The sequence below is a fragment of the Natator depressus genome, chromosome 5 (genome assembly GCF_965152275.1).
Source record: "Natator depressus isolate rNatDep1 chromosome 5, rNatDep2.hap1, whole genome shotgun sequence".
NCBI classification, from domain to species: Eukaryota; Metazoa; Chordata; order Testudines; family Cheloniidae; genus Natator; species Natator depressus.
In genome coordinates this window covers 100,131,646-100,148,182 of record NC_134238.1, presented here as the reverse complement: position 1 = coordinate 100,148,182, position 16,537 = coordinate 100,131,646, and the positions used below count along the sequence as shown (strand labels likewise).

General features: G+C 40.2%; 1 protein-coding gene across 1 annotated transcript in view; it reads left to right on the top strand.

The window, feature by feature from the left end:
- LOC141987705 (histone-arginine methyltransferase CARM1-like) overlaps positions 1-16,537 on the top strand; it is a 136,335-nt gene that overhangs the window by 47,758 nt on the left and 72,040 nt on the right. The window lies entirely within an intron of this gene.

Sequence of the window (16,537 nt, the reverse complement as noted above, 5' to 3'; positions counted from 1 at the left end):
CCTCCTATCTTTTCCCTCTGTTCTACATTATCTATTACATACTGCAATATGTTCATGATCCATGTGACTTGACATATCAGTCTCCAGTTCTAACCAGCGATTGACATACAAGGCATCCATTTTCAAAAACACTACCAGAAACCCATTCTTATTCTTGAGGACAGATAACAGTTGAATATGGTACTCTTAACATTTCGTCCTTGATAAATGTAAGACTCTGTGTGTAAGAGCCAGCAATTTTTTAATTGTCCTGAAAGCTGTCCTTACCTTAAGGCTAAGCTCTTCATCTGTACAATTATGTCATTAAATAGTTTTGTAATTCAAATGCTTTTGAAACCAGTAATTCCTTCCTGTTTTTAGCTTTTCTACCAAAATATAAGCATCTATGCGCATTGGTATACTGTAACATATACCTGCAGTCTGTATGTATTCTGTGTCTGTACATTAGCTTGACTCTACTGATGCTGAAAAAGAATCCCACTGTCGTTCTTTTAAAAAATCATTTATCAACTGCATTTAAGTGAACTTATGAAACTTTAATAATTGCAGTTCCATTTGACCAAATTTATCCTAAGTCTAACAGCAGCAAAATTTATTTTAATATAATTTTATTATAATAGCTATATGCATAAATAAGAGAAATTTTCTCACATTGACTTTTCAAAGCTTGCTTAGTTCCTGTGCAGGGCAATTCAAAAACTTAGTTCATTTATTCTGAGGAACGTGCATTTTAGACCAAATGTAATTATGACATAGCACGAATAGAATTCTCGCTCTCCTATCGCATACCCAACACTATATACAGGAAAAAAACAACTCGACTCAACACATTCAGCCAGCAATTTGGACTGAAAATCGATCGCAGTAAGATAGATTCCATGACCTTTAATAGCGCCATCACCAGTAGGGATAGAGGATTATATTCTCACCAATGTAGAAACATTCACATACTTGGGCAGCACCATCAGCCAGGACGGTGGAACAAGCCAAGACATCTGGAACAAAATCAATAAAGCCAGGAACACCTTCAGGAGCTTAAATACAGTCTGGAAATCCTCAAAATACAACACCAAAACCAAACTCAAGATTTATCAGAGCTGCGTACTTTCAACACTACTTTATAGTGCAGAATGTTGGGGAATGAGAAAGTATGACATGTCCAAACTGTCATCATTCCATACAACCTGCCTCAGAAAAATCTTCTGTATCTTTTGGCCCAGAACAATCTCAAACCAAGATCTTTTGACACTGTGCAGCCAAGAGGATATGAGCACCATCATTACCAGGAAGTGTTGGAGTTGGATTGGCCATGTGCTTTGGATGGAAATTGATTCCATCACCAGAGTAGCAAAAAGGTGGACACCTGAAGGCAAGCGAAAATGAGGCTGCCCAAAAACAACATGGCAAAGAGCTGTGGAAGCCGAGCTGAAAAACCTGGGGCACAGCTGGGGACTCACTGAAATAGTTGCCAGAAACAGACAGGAGTGGAGGAGCGTCGTAGCTGCCCTAAACGCCAGAGGCGTAATGGGAACATGATGATGATGATGAAAAGAAGTCTCCTTTTTCTAGATCACCTGGTCTTTTGTCAGGTACCACACCATTATCACCACCACCACCTCCTGGCAGGTTTTGAAAGAGGTGTATTATTAGATCATCTCACTTGCATCTATAAGGGGAAATCATTCTTACATCCTCCTACATTGCTAAAGCAACACAGTTACAACATAAAATTATAGCTCGGTATTGTTTCCCACAAAATGGTGTCACAATTGAGAAGAAATAATACTTTTTAAAAAATGAAAATGCCAGAACAGTGTTTATAGAACAATTCAGTAATAAATGGGGACTTGACAAATAATCAGAACCACTGTATGGATAAATTATTAGATAAATCTTCAGTGTCAGGATTTGAATAATTTATTTAAAAATCCTGACTGTTCTTGACCTTTCCCAGTGTTTGATGTTATACAGTACACCAATGTAAAACCACACTTTGACCTTTCAGAGTTATCGGTTTGCTAAAGTTCCGAGCTGTTTAACAGATCTTTCCATAAATAATCTGTGATGTACATCTTGAGGATTTAGCCTGACTAGTTTTTTTTCTTTTTTAATGTTTTCTGTATTCCCTGAAGTGTCTCATTTAGTCATTATGGTTCCAATTCTGGTGGGCATTTTAGGTTAAGGAGATCAGAGCACAAGGAGTCTTTTTTTTCTTCTACTTCCCTCTGCTGCAGACAGCAGGAAAAGACCTCTCCAAACAAGCACTCAGAAGTGTCAAGAATGTCTTCTGCCCAGCTCACGGTGTTCCAAAGGGGAATGGCCTGGACGTTAGGAGGCAAGTGCAGTTTTGCCAGGAAAGAGAGATTTCATGAGGCTTGGTCCTACTCCTTAGAGAGATCTGATATAGTTTAAAGATCTGATCAGCTTCATATTATGGAACTGTTAGCTAAAACTTTTATAAGAAATTGAGAATACGGTATTACGTGTAGCTAGTTGGAAACAAGCCATTTTCCAGTGTTCTCTTTATTATATTTGAAAATGGGGAAAAAATAAATTGAAATGTCCATGTAAATCTATGCAAGTTACTTTTACCCAGAGACATTAAAAAAAAAAAAAAGTCTGTTGAGTTTAAACAAACACCCTGTTGATATCAAATATAATGTACCGGCTGCTACATAAACTTGAAGTTGCCAATAAAAATGGCATTTATTTTTGCATGATTCCTGAGAAGTTAAATAATATTTTAAATGTATAAAGATCGTATACTGCATAATAGTGAACAGTGCCCCAATTGTGAGAAAGCTAACAACATTTTAAGAATGAAAGATTATAGGGCAGCAGCCATTTTTTGTCCGATGTCCTAGGCATAGGCCTTATTGGTGCATATAAATATTTTTTTTAAATGAGAGAAAATAATGCTACCATCTGCAAACTTGAAGTGAAGACTTTGTCCTTTTTAAATTTCAAGAGATTTTATAGTTATGGAAATGTTTTATTAGCTGAGAGTTCTCAAAGTCCTATTTCTTTTCTAGATGAGGAAAAATTCATGCGCCACTTGTGCCCATGCAGAGAACTGTTGTTCTGTGCCTTCCTGCTTCCAGCATTTAGACAGCAGTAAATCATAGATTGTATCCTCCATTTCCTGCTGAACATATGTGCAACATCTGAATAGGCTCAAGCAGGCCATAAAAATGAAAGTTAATGTATCTAGTACCTACAGGCTTTTCTTTCAAAAACAAAGATCATTTATTTGGAACAGATTAACCAGCCAGTCTGTAGCCCATCTGTGGTAGGTTTGGTGTGTAGGTCTGCTCCATAGTACAGATGTCCTGCTTAATTTAGCACAGAATTGCATGATGATGATAGGATAAATTGCTCTTTCAGGGTGGCCGTAGGAATGCAGATTCCTCCTTTACAATCCTCCTAGTCCTGGCATATTGCTATTTGAGGAGTGACTCCAGAAATCAAACAGACATGCAAACAGTAGTTGTGTTTACATAGCCTAATCAACTCAATTCTCAAATCCTTAACAAAACACACTCACACAAACACCACACAGCAACAATACTCTATGCTACATGCAAGTGAGTACAGTAAAAGGGGGAAAAGGAAATAGGTTGATGTCGTTGATCTCCAGGCACAGAATTTTTATATATACATTTTTTTGGAAATCTAATGTTTACTGTATTTGCTATATGAATAAATTGTGTCTGTTGATGTGATATGGACCTAAGCAGATATAACATATTTGATAGTGACTTTTTAAAATTATGCCTGTACTTGAATATAACAGCACATAGGCGTGTCAGAAATGCAAATACTCATGTTACGTTCCATGCGGAACATCTGTGCATATTTGTTCCATTGTGGTGCCCAGACCTGGTTGTGAAATTTGCATCTAGAGACCATTTGCTCACTGGAAAGGCTCTCCTATGGCTAGATTGTCCAGTGATTAATTTGTTCACGTATTTTTGCACACCTCTATATTGAGTAATTTTTGGTTGTACTAGGTCTTTTCGCTGCGATTCTGAAAATAATCTGATTTTTGTTCACACCCTTTTGCTTTTTCAACTTCAGCTGCACTCTTAGACTCTGTTTCAACAAAATACATAAGCAAGTACTTAATTTTGTTTTTCTGATTCAGAATCTTAATATGCATCATGTGAAGTTCTACTCCAATATAACTATGTAATCACTTGCTAGTTTTTTTTTTTTAAAGTTCTGACTTTTTTCCATGGGACTCTAAAAAGAGGAGATGGTTTGCTTCATCTAGACCTGCTTTATTACAGTCAGTTTAGAACACGGTTAAATTCACAGAATTTACTGAAAAAATCTTAAACGTTACTAATGCATAAGAATAAAGTGTGAATGTATCAGAAATATATTTATGCACAACTGCACCCCTAGTTTTGCAGATATAAATAGAAGTCCCAGTCCCGGAGTGCTCTGGCTGCTTCGCACCTCTCTGTGTGTTCACAGTGCCCTAAAGTTTTAACCCAGTGGAGGATCTCTCCTGTGTGAGTGGAACAAGCATTTGTTAGACATCAAAATATAGTTGTTCATTAAAATAGTTACCACTATGACCTGTCTTGCTTCCAGGGAGGTGCATGCTTTCTCATTGTTTTCCATGCTGTGTTTAGAGCGCAGGATCCAAGATACATAAAGTGATATTGAGGCCTGCTGTTCTGTTCTCTCTCTGGATGGCTCAGTAAATGATTTTTATGCCTTCTGTTATTTTTCATGTCTGTTGTTCTTGCTGTTGGCATTTTGAGTCTGCCATCCCCCTTGAGTGATAGCTTCCATTGTCATGACCTTCATGGAATATTTACTCTTTGATCCAATGGGGGAGCCTGCCAACCAAAAACTTACATGCTATTTTGAATATCTCACTGACCCTTTGCAAGGCAATAAGATCTAAAGGGTATCCCAAGGGCTAATCTGATTCTGCTGCTGCCATGTTATCTCAATATGATATCATGCTGCTAGTTTTTCAGAACCTCTCATTCCTCTAACCTCTTGCACAGATAAACTAAGCGAATGTATCCATTGTTGGTGTTTAAGGTCAGCAATTGGCAAAATGATTATAAAGAGGGGAATTAAGGGAGCAGAAAGAAGATCAGTCACATCTTTCCAGCTTTTGTGTATCATGTGACATCCCACCATTGCTCTAGGACAGCGGTTCTTCAAACTGTGGGTCGGGACCCCATTTTAATGGGGTCCCCAGGGCTGGCTTAGACTTGCCGGGCAGCAGGGCTCAGGTTATAGGCCCGCTGGCTGAGGCTGAAGCCCTTGGACTTCATCTTTGACCCCTTCCCCGCCCAGGGGAGTGGGGCTTGGGCTTTGGCTCCCCGACCTGGGGCAGTGGGAGTCAGGTGGGCTGAGGCTTTTGTCCCCCCTCCTGGGGTCGTGTAGTAATTTTTGTTGTCAAAAGGGGGTCATGGTGCAATGAAGTTTGAGAACCTCTGCTCTAGGAGTTAATCCATGTTGTTTCCTTTCTCCCTGCATGGTCATATTTATTTTTTGAAGTTTAATGTGGTTTATCAAATGTGACGACTGTGTAATCCAGTGCTTTTTTCGTTGATGATGTAGCCGAGTGAGTTAGAACATTTTTTTTGCTTTTTGTTTCCTTCATGTCTTTTTTTAGTTCTGATCTGGATAATTTTAAATTTCCAGATTTTCTGTTTTACATTCAAGATTATTAATATTCCGCCAAACTGTCTGAGTAAATGACATGAAGACAGTTACTTGGAAACTGATTTTTTTTTTTTCAGCTCAGCCATAGCTCTCTTCACCACTCTTTGATCCACCTGCATGTAAACCTCTGCATAATGGCACTGTTTTTGTCTCAGAAGAGGGGATTGTCTGACTGAAAAAGTCATGTTATGGTTTGTTTGCCTTCTTCTTTAATGTTGTCTGGTAGCTCTGTTCTCAGTCTCAGCAAAGACATCCCTTGGAATTTCCAAAGAGTGTTTCAATAAAAATTTTTCTCAATTTTTCATTGAAATTTTAAAATTCGTGCCTTAGGGAAATGTCTAAGCACCTGGAGTGTTCCACTCCCACTTAATTTTCAGTTGTCGTGTTCCAGTGAGAGTACAGGGTTTGTTGGGTTAATTTCTTGTTTAAAAATATATTCCAGTTCAATCAGTTAAGCAGGACAGGTATTAGACAATGTTGGCATTATTTTGAAATTGATGTTGGTTAACTATTCTACAAACTGCTGTATCCACCAAGTCATTCAAGTGCCAGTGTGTCCTGAACAAGAGTGGGCCTCGGTTTTGTTGGACCCTATGTGCAGTAAGGAGTGCAGGGACCCGTCTCCATCTCTATGTAGCTGGGCATGTAATATTATGCTTGGTTAGTTGGGGCTGTGTATGTAGAATTGCTGGATGAATGAAATAATGTAGCCCTCCTGTACACAGTAACTCTAAGGTAGAGCTGGTTGGGAATTTTCCATCAAAATGATTTTTTGATGGAAAATGCAGTTCCTACATAATTAAAACTTTTCATGGGAAAATGTGGTTTTGGTTTGTGTTCTCTTAACCTGCTCCTCTCCCTGAAAATATTTTGGTTTGAGTTGATTTGACCCAAATTGTAATATTTCACTTTGATGGCCTGAAACAAACAGTTCCATTTTGAGTTCAGCATTAAACTGCATCTCCTGATGGTGCCAGATTGCCTTGTGGCAGTGATAGGACAGTTGCCTGATGTCCCTATTCTCTCCTGTGGGCCAGGCTCCCTGGCTGGACTATATCTTGTATGATGTCCCGTGAGGCGTAATCAGAGGCAATATCACATTGCATCATGGGAGATATCGTCTGGCTAGGCAGTCTAGTCCATAGGAGAGAATGTGGGCACCAGACACCTGAGCTACAACTCCCATGATGCAAAGTGTCACCACAGGTAGATGCAGTTCAATTTGAACTGACTTGAAACAAAACATTTAGTGTCAGTTCAGCAAACTGAAATAAAACACTTTGATTTGGAAATATCCAAATGGTCAGTTTCAATTGAAAATGCTGAAACAAAACCTTTCACCATTTCTAAATGAAAAATTTTCAGAACTCTTCATTCTGGGAAAATTCTGATATGTCAACTTTTCATCCTAATTTGGGATGAAAACAAATATTTAAGTATCCTAATTTCCCATGGGACAGAAATTCCAATTTTTTGCTCAGTTCCAATCTAATGTCATTACTTACCATAGTTTGTATGTTTCACAAAGTACATGGTCTGGTGGTGCTGTGTGCTGGCCCTGTATTGTTTCTGTGGTTAATCTATAGTACTTAGCATAGAAAACACAATAGGCTTAAACTTTGTTTTGTTTAAATTTTTGGCTGGAATTTGATCAGAGCTGTTTAAGGTACAGAGCTTTATTCCCTCCAGGTGAACAGAGGATAGTTTCAGGGTTCATGTTGCTTTTAAAAGGTGAGGGTGACAGTATATATTTGTTTATGTAATTTATCAGTAACTTAAGACATGGCGAAACATATTCTTTTTGAAATGATTAAAAATCAGGTTGGGGGAAACACTCTGTGGATGATTGTCAACACACCATGGTTTGTATGTTGAAGCTGTGGAATAAGTTTGGTAAAATGCCATGCCAATAACCCATTACCTTTTGAAAATTAGTAAAACCATAATCTCTACAAGTCTGGAGTGCACTCCAGCAAACTAAAATCTGCACACTGATTAATGTGTCTGTTGATTTCTGCCTGTGCTATGCACACTGGGACTGTGAGTCTTCACTCACTCTAGATTAAGTGAAGAGAAACATGTCCCTGATCTCTCATGATGGACCTAGTGTCTCACCCCCAAATATTCATCAACCTTGTTAGAGGATGCACCTAGATGTAGACATATAGCATTGTGTACATTTTCTCTAAATATGACACAGAGCTAAATAATTAGCCCATAACACATTTTCCATGTTGAACTAATAATTGTTTACTGTGGTGCATATGGTCTACAACCCTGCTTCAGTTATGACAATTAACTGTTACCAAACATGTTTGTTCTCTGTAATTAACATCGATTCATAGAGCTTAAAGCTAGAAGGGACTATTAGATCATTTGGTCTGACCACCTGTATATCACAGGCCATTAAATTTCACCCAGTTACCATTGTATTGACCCCACTAAGTTGTATTTTGGCTAAAGCATATCTTCCAGAAAGGCATCTAGTCTTGATGTGCAGATCTGAAAAGGTGGACAATCCACCACTTCCTTTTAGTTCTGAGATTGTAGTTTAAATCAAAGAGGTTCTGGACAGTTACAGTAATTTAAATAATCTTTGTGCAAAGTCGGTGTGGAACTTTAATAGCCACATCTCATGGCACTGCTCTTTCCAACTTCCAGGATTATTTCTAAATGCTCCACTATATCTCATACTTTACAATGCAAATAATAATTAAAACAGACCTGATTTAAGTTTATGTATAATCCATTTTAATGAGGTTGATAAAATGGGTGATAACTTCCTGTAGCTCAAGTTGTTTTTATAGTATTGTAGTAGCTTGAAATTGAAGGTGCTATTTTAATACCCTGCTGAGAAGACCGTTTGATGATGATTGGCTCCTTTTATCTTTATTGGTTTACTTTGGATATGAACCACTTTGGGGCCATCAGTCCTGTTGCAAATCAAAAAAACCACAGTTGATGTAAAGGCCCCTCTATGTTTGCAAATTGGCCCATTGAGGACACAGTCTGTGAGCATCAAGTTCCCCTGTATTGATGTGGGAAGTGATTCACTCACTAGTGTGCATGGAACAAAACCATTCCCAACATTTTTGCAGTAAGTTTGGATTCAGTAGAAGAGCTTAAAAGGACAGAAGAGAAATCACACGCTACAAGGAAAGGGAAACAAACACTACAAATAACTGAATTAGTTTGCAAATTATAATGTAATGTTCAGTCATCATATTCACAAATTATTTAATGTTGGTGGAATTGTTAATAAATGAAGTGTTAAAATGAACATCTGAATTCCATTTGTCTCGTCTGCCATGTTTATGGCTATGTAAAGATTCACATTCTGCAGAATTTTGTTTTATTTTAAGAGAAAAATTTCTTTGCTACCAAACTTGTGGCAATCCACAAGGACTCCTGAGAGCCTTTTCCTTCAGGTGTGTGCTGCCCCTGTTGCAGTTGTTACTACTGCTGCTACTGTGTCTGCTAGGTCACTGCTAACTTCAAATCCAATATATCATCTTGAGTATGTAAAAGGGAAGGTTGGTTTGTTTGTTTTGCTTCTGCATCAGATACTTGGAAGATTGTCTATCCTTGATGAGCATATACAGTTGATTTCAGTGCTAATGCCATCATTAATGGTACTGTCCTTATCAAATGGAGAATTAAACCTCCATTTCCTTGGTTGGAGTTGTGAGATCCCGGTGTTGTGCATGTAAGAGCGTGTTTCACTGATTAACAGTAGAAGAGCTGATGAACCTAGCAGGGTTTCATATATTCTGTGTAATCCAATCATCACCTAGAGCAGGGGTTCTCAAACTGGGGGCCAGGACCCCTTAGGGGGTCACAAGGTTATTACATGGGGGGTCACAAGCTGTCAGTCTCCACCCCAAGCCCTGCTTTGCCTCCAGCATTTATAATGGTGTTAAATATATATAAAAAGTGTTTTTAATTTATAAGGGGGGTCGCACTCAGAGGCTTCCTATGTGAAAGGGGTCACCAGTACAAAAGTTTGAGAACTACTGATCTAGAGAGTCTTGTGTTCCTCTATGGGACCAAATTCACTGCTCTGTAAACTTACAAATCGCGGCCCAAATTTACTGTTAGTATAACCACAACGCTCTAATTGCAGACTCCAGCCGATGTTCCGTTTAAATGTGTCTGAATTATTCTCCACTGCTGTTAAGCCCCATCGCCTGAAACCAAAAGGGCTAGAGGCTAATTGTAGTATTGTTAGCCGATGGCCAGGGATGTTTGGTGAGGTGCCAGCTATGCCCGTTTATACCATCCGTGACTTTAACCGCTAGGACGCACTGTCCCTTCGCGGCGGGCAGCCCGGGCTAGGCTGACGGATGCCCCAAGGTCCTAACCACCCGTGACTTTAACTGCTAGAGCTCAGAGCTCCTTCGCAGCGGGCAGTCAACACTGACTGACAGGTGCCCCAATGGCAGCACTAAGAGCCTCTCCACACCCGTGACTTTAACTGCTAGAGCTCAGAGCTCCTTCGCAGCGGGCAGTCAGGATTGACTGACAGGTGCCCCAAGAGTTTGCCCCGTGGAGGCGGCACAACTCAACGCTAGGCTCTTAGTACTCTCACCTAATGGCCAGGCTTTATAGCCAAAACGGCTGAGGTTCTTTTAATTGTGTTGGCTGCTTTACAGTAAACCAGAGAAACAAGTCAGGCTTATGCATAAATGGTTACCAAAATTTATTAAACTAGATTCTAATCATGTGGTTACAAAATTGCTAGTGCCTACTTATTTAAGTGTAGAGATGTTACACACACAAACAAGTTACAAAACTGAAGCTACAATCCCAAAGAAAGAAAACAAAGTATAGAGCTCTATTTCAAAATATGTGTACACTAAAGATAGGAGATCAGGTGTGGGTGCTTCTTACCCTCCTTGCATCTCTCGATTCCAGCGGTGCCAAGCCAGGATCGGTCACTCAATTCCGCGGAAAGACGAATAAGGGACAAGGCTTAGGGACCCTCTTAGCTGCAGAAGCCTTGGGAGGCTGTCACTTATCTGACCAGCAGATAGATAGTGAAAAGCACTCAAAAATCATGGTGCTGTAGGTCCCCTACTTATACCTCTGTACTCCTTTATTCTCTTTCTCCTTTCTATGCTAAATTGGGGCTGGTCTGTCGGGGTGACGCCAGCTCTCGCAAGAGTAGTTCACACTTGCAAGGGAGAAACAATAAGTTTCGACTACTGGACACTTCTTTTATCAGGGTAAATATTTTCCCACCTAGGATGTTGGTGTGTGTGCATCATGCTGTTTTAGTAGGGGCTAAGAGCCATGTCTGTCACAGCGCCTCTGCCTGCTGTGAGCCCAATCGTTGTATACGTTCCCAGAGGCACATTGTCGCAGCACACCTGTGCTTCTCTCAGCTTCAAAGGCTGTGCTGGAGTGCCCTGGTGTTTTGGCTCCCGTGTGTTTCCAGCAATGCTGGTCTGAGGGCGGGGGGGCTGGCTGTCTGGCTACAAGTATGCATTTATTTAATGACTTATCACTTGTGGTTTTATTTTTGTACTCTGCTTTTTTTTTTTTCAATCATGAGTCTCTTTTTGCCATATTCTGTTTTGTTTTTCTCTCCCACGCCCTTCCAGTTTTATTATTGGAGGCCTCCACTGTGATAATGCTGAGAGACTCCATCTGCTCTGAGCAGATGGGAGAGGTGCACTAATATTATGTTTCATATTTGAGTATGTTTCATCTACAATGAGGTTAGGCATCTCTCAGAAATCAGTATAGCTGTCTTGCTAATACATTGTCATGTAGCATTTGGTTGGCATTTTACAGTGGTATGATACAGGTTGGTCAGCATGAGTTGTGACAGAGTATCGGGGTATCTTCTCCCCTCTTGAAAGAAGTCTGAGCCACTCATATCATAGGCTGGCCCCCTCACAAAAAAAATTATTGGTTTGGATCCTGGGAATTTAAGTCCTGACTAGAACTTGCCTTTACTCAGTGACTGCACAGTTCAGTTTTCATGCCCACAAAGCATCTCTGCATTGCTTCATTGCGGTCACTAAGCACTAAAGTAGTGTATAAACACAGTCTAGATATATCATGTCTCTGAAAGGTTACCAAACTGGTTGTATAGATTTTCTTGGATTAGTGGGGATTTTTTGGTAATGTTAATAACTATATCAGATGGCTGAGAGGTACAGCTGGTAAAAAAAAAAAAAATTCCATCAAAACATTTTTCTACAAAAAATGGCTTTTCTCGTTTAAAAAAAAGAGGTTTTTGAAAAAAAATCCCTTTTGTCTAAATAGTCCAGGTTGTAATTGGAAAAAAATCTGAAAATTTAAAAATATCAGGGTTTTTCTCCAAAAAAAACCCCAGAACATTTTAGAGAAAACTTTGAAAATGAAAAATTGTTAATTTGGTTTGAAATTTTTTGCAGGAAAAAAATCATTTCCCAACCTGATGTATTGTAAAGGCAATTTGACAAAGAAGTGTGGGGTATCAGAGAAAAGCCACAGAGCAAACAACAGCTGGGAGAGGAGAAGATCTGCTGAATTGAATGTACGCGCAGTATAGTGTGTAATGTATTGGAAGGTCTAAATTCAGAACTGAAGATCCCTATCTTAAAATGTACACAATATGAGGAAAATCTTCCCCTTAAAGTTATTTAGAATCTTATTCAGAGCCTGAGGGCCAATTTCACAGGTGAGGAGCAAGTTAGTTCCCCTTACAGTGACTTTCAGACTGTAGAATCCCTTAGAGCTACTTGCATCTGCTCTAGTGCTGGGTAATGGAATCTAAGGGTATGTCTGCACTGCAGTCATGTGGTGTGATTACAGCTCATGGTGTGCAGGGATGGGGGGGGAGGGCTCCAGCTGGCGGTGCAGGCTCTGGGGTGGAGATTAGGGGTTTAGGGTGCAGGAGGTGCTCAGGGCTGGGATCAAAGGGTTCGGAGGGCAGGAGGGGGATCAGGGCTGAGGCAGGGGGTTGGGGCACAGGAGGGGGTGCAGGTTCCGGGCGGCGTTTACTTCAAGCAGCTCCTGGAAACAGCAGTATGTCTCCCCTCAGGTTCCTACATGGAGGCGTGGCCAGGCAACTCCCATAGGCCACAGTTCCCGGCTGATGGGAGCTGCAGAGCCAGGGCTTGGGGCGTGGGCAGCATGTGGAGCACCCTGGCTGCCCCTACACGTAGGAGTTGGAGTGGGGACAGGCAGGGAGCCTGCCTTAGACCCACTGCGTCGCTGACTGGCCTTTTAACGGCCCGGTCAGTGGTGCTGGCCAGAGCTGCCAGGGTCCCTTTTCGACGGGGCATTCCGATCAAAAACTGGACACCCTGCAACCATAATTTCCCCTCTTGGTCCTCCCGGAAGAGACCATACAAAGGTCTTAAAAGGGGCAGAGCATCAACCTTCAAAAGGTCCTGCAAGCAAGTCATCAACCCCAGTCTGTACCCGTTTATCAATGTAATTGATTCAGGATTTTCACAAGTAACTCATCAGCAGATATCCTAATTGGACTGGGAGTCAGGAGCCTAGAGCTGCTATTGCTCCGCAGATGTGGCTGTAGTCACCAAAGGTTATTCTCCATTTTGGAAGGCTGGGTTCTGTACTGCAGAACAGACGATGGCTGTGAAGCTTACAGCAGATCCTTGTTGCTGCATTATTGTTTAAAAGTTTAAATAAGTAGTAGAATGCGTACTCTCTGTGCCTTAATAAGAACAGCACACTGTCTACCTTTTGGAATTCATCTCTGAGTGCCCCAGCTTCCGTATCTGTAAAATGAGAGAAATAATATTTGCCCTCCGTGTAAAGGGCTTTGAGATCTGTAGATGAAAAGCATTCTAGAAGAGATTTATGATTACTAATTGGACTTGAAGCATCCTATCTTAGATGATACCCAGTTGGCATCCTTTTCCTATTCTCTACATTCATACAAGTAGAGTGGTCAAAAATGGTAACTGTATTTGATGAAAAATGTTTTTAAAATGAAGAAAATGTTTTTTATTTAATGTGCTTGTGAATTTTTTCACTTTTTTTTATTAGAAAATTTTAAATGTTTTACAAATGTTTTGATGGGGGGGAAAGCCACTTTTTTCTCATTGTTTTTGCTTACTCCTCCTGGAAAAAGTAGGTGTGGGAGTACAGGGGTGGGAGTACACTGTCCTTCCTGGTCTTCCACCCCACACCCAGCTTTTTGCAGTGGGGACAAAAATGAAGTTTGACCAAAATAAAATTAAAAAACCTGAACGCATGAATGTTTTTTGTTTTGTTTTGAAACCCATTTTTCATCACAGAGATATCACATGAAAAATGTTGACCAGCTTTTCAAATAAATCCCCCTGTATTTTAGAAATGAATACATGGCCTAAGTTCTTTTTTATTACACTCTTTAGCCAAATGCAGCATGTTGGAAACTTTGTCCCATAGATGAGTCAGGACGATCTCATTCATAACTGATTAGCAAAAGTATCTGATACTGTCTGTTTTATCAACCCTGGAAAGCTTTTGAATGTGGAATAGTTTTAATTAATTGTCAGCTATGCTGAAGAAGACCTATTGCTGCTTCAGCCAATGAATGCTACCACTAGCTTTTATAAAAGGAGCTGGATGAATATAAATAATGGGGTGTTAAAGTTCATAGACCTCAGGAGTAGTACTGTAGGTGCCAACAGCATGGTTAATTCTGTAAAAGAAACAAATGTGCTCTTGCCCTTCCAGTCACTAGACAGGTGCCTTTTACAGTTAATATTCTAATCAAAATTTTACGTGCATCAAATAAAAGAAATCCAGTAAATCCAGGTAGCCATGTGAAGAAGTCTTAGGTCTGATTTCAGCCAGCCACTAAAGCACTTGCTTAAAGTTAAGCATGCGCGGAAGTGCTGTGTTGAAGGGGCGTGTCTGAGGCACCAGTTGGCACCCTCTTACAGCTGTGTGGGACTGTTACCGAGTCTGACTCCGATTCTGCCCTTGGATAATCGCCTAGTCCTGTGTCTACTGATTTCTTGTTAAGGACCTGGCCAGACTGCTGGGGTCATAGTCATCTCAGCGAGCTTGCAGGCTGATAGATGTGGGTTAGCGAGGCTTGTGCTAGCGCTCTATATATAGCTGTATAGACAGCGCTTTGAAGGTGCAGGTCAGGCTCTGAAGCCTGGGGAGGAGGCTCACTGCCACAGGTTATATAGACATACCCCAATAGTCCCCAGCTGAGCAGGCAGGAAATTTTTCCCATTAACTCTTTAGTCACTAAGCCGGCAGGGGGTCTATACCACCCCATGACAGGGACCTTCTGTGCCTCATTTAAAAGGAGCTAATTGGGTACTGCATTTGGAAGGAGAGCATGTTGCTGTGTCTCTGTTTAAGGCCACCATAAAGTTCCACCCTAAGCACCTTCACTTGGCTGATAAAATCAGTTAGAAGCACATAATCCATTGTAGTATCACTAATAAGGCCTTGTCTACACACTGAGTTGTGCTAGTTTAACTAAAGGTCTGTTTTAAAATCAGTTTAGTTAAACTGGCACTAACCCCTGTTTGCACCCTGGTTTAAACTGATTTAACTTAATTTGTGAAGGAATTGACTTAAGATAAATCAACATGAGACAGGTTTTAAATTGATTTAAAAATATCTAATAGGGGTTTGAACCTGTTTAGGTTAATTGGTTTTTAAACCAATTTTAGTTAAACCGATGCAGCTTTGCTTGTTAGACAAGGCTCTATTGGTGACTGCTTCACAGTGCCTAAAAATACTTGTCATTTACTGCACATCGCAATTTCCACCTTAAGTGACCTGAACAGGAAACCAAATGGGTGTGACTTTTTTGTTGCTTTGTTCTGATGTGTATAAAAAGGCAATAAATAAAACTGCTTGTTTTTTTTACTTAAAAATATTAAGAATTACATAAGAACGGCCATACTGGGTCAGACCAAAGGTCCATCTAGCTCAATATCCTGTCTTCTGACAGTGGCCAATGCCAGGCCAGTGAACAGAACAGGTAATCATCAAGTGATCCACCTCCAGTTGCCCATTCCCAGCTTCTGGCAAACAGAGGTGAGGGATTTTCAAGTCTTTCAGAATTTCAAGAATTTCGGTTTTGGAGTTTTTTGAAGGATTTTATTAGAGGTCTTATAATATGAATTGTGAGTTTATCAGCCCTTAGTGGAGAGAGAAGTGTTGAAACTTTGGCAGATTTTTCCTTTCAACTGTTTATAGAACATTGTGAGTTAGACAAGTGTGGTTGGGATTTTGGTTTTATTTAACAAAAATTATAATCCCCCTCTCAAATTGATTTTACGTGCTTGATATTATGATATCATCCTTCCAGTTCTCAAGTTGTCCATCGTATCTTCAAGAAAGACCAAAGTAGAAAAGACCTGAATTTCTAATATTTAAAAAAAAAAAAATTTTTTTTTGGGACACAGGTGGCGAAAAATTTTCAGGCCATCCTTATATGACATAAAGAAGCAAAAAGAGCCACAAAACCCAGTATCTTTTCCTTTGCAGATGACCTTTAAATGCTTTTGCAAATCTAATCCTCACAAGAACCTTGTGAAGTAGGTAGGTAAGTATTACTGTGTTTTACCCATGAAGAAACAAGCAGCTAGGTTAAGTAATTTGCCCAAGACAATAGAAGGAGCCTCTGTCAAAGCAGGGTTAGAGGAGTCTGGATTTTGAGACTCAGATTACTAGGCCATGCCCCGCTTGGTTAAATAATGCTGTACTTGGATTTATAGCCCACAAAACAGTACAAAGTACTTTAAAGAGACAGGGCTGCAGAATCGAGCTTACAGGTAGTAGTATGGCACCATCTCTGGCAATCCAGCGGCCTTCTGAGAAGAGAATCAGTTCCACTACTATCCTAGAAGGACAACGTGTTGTACAG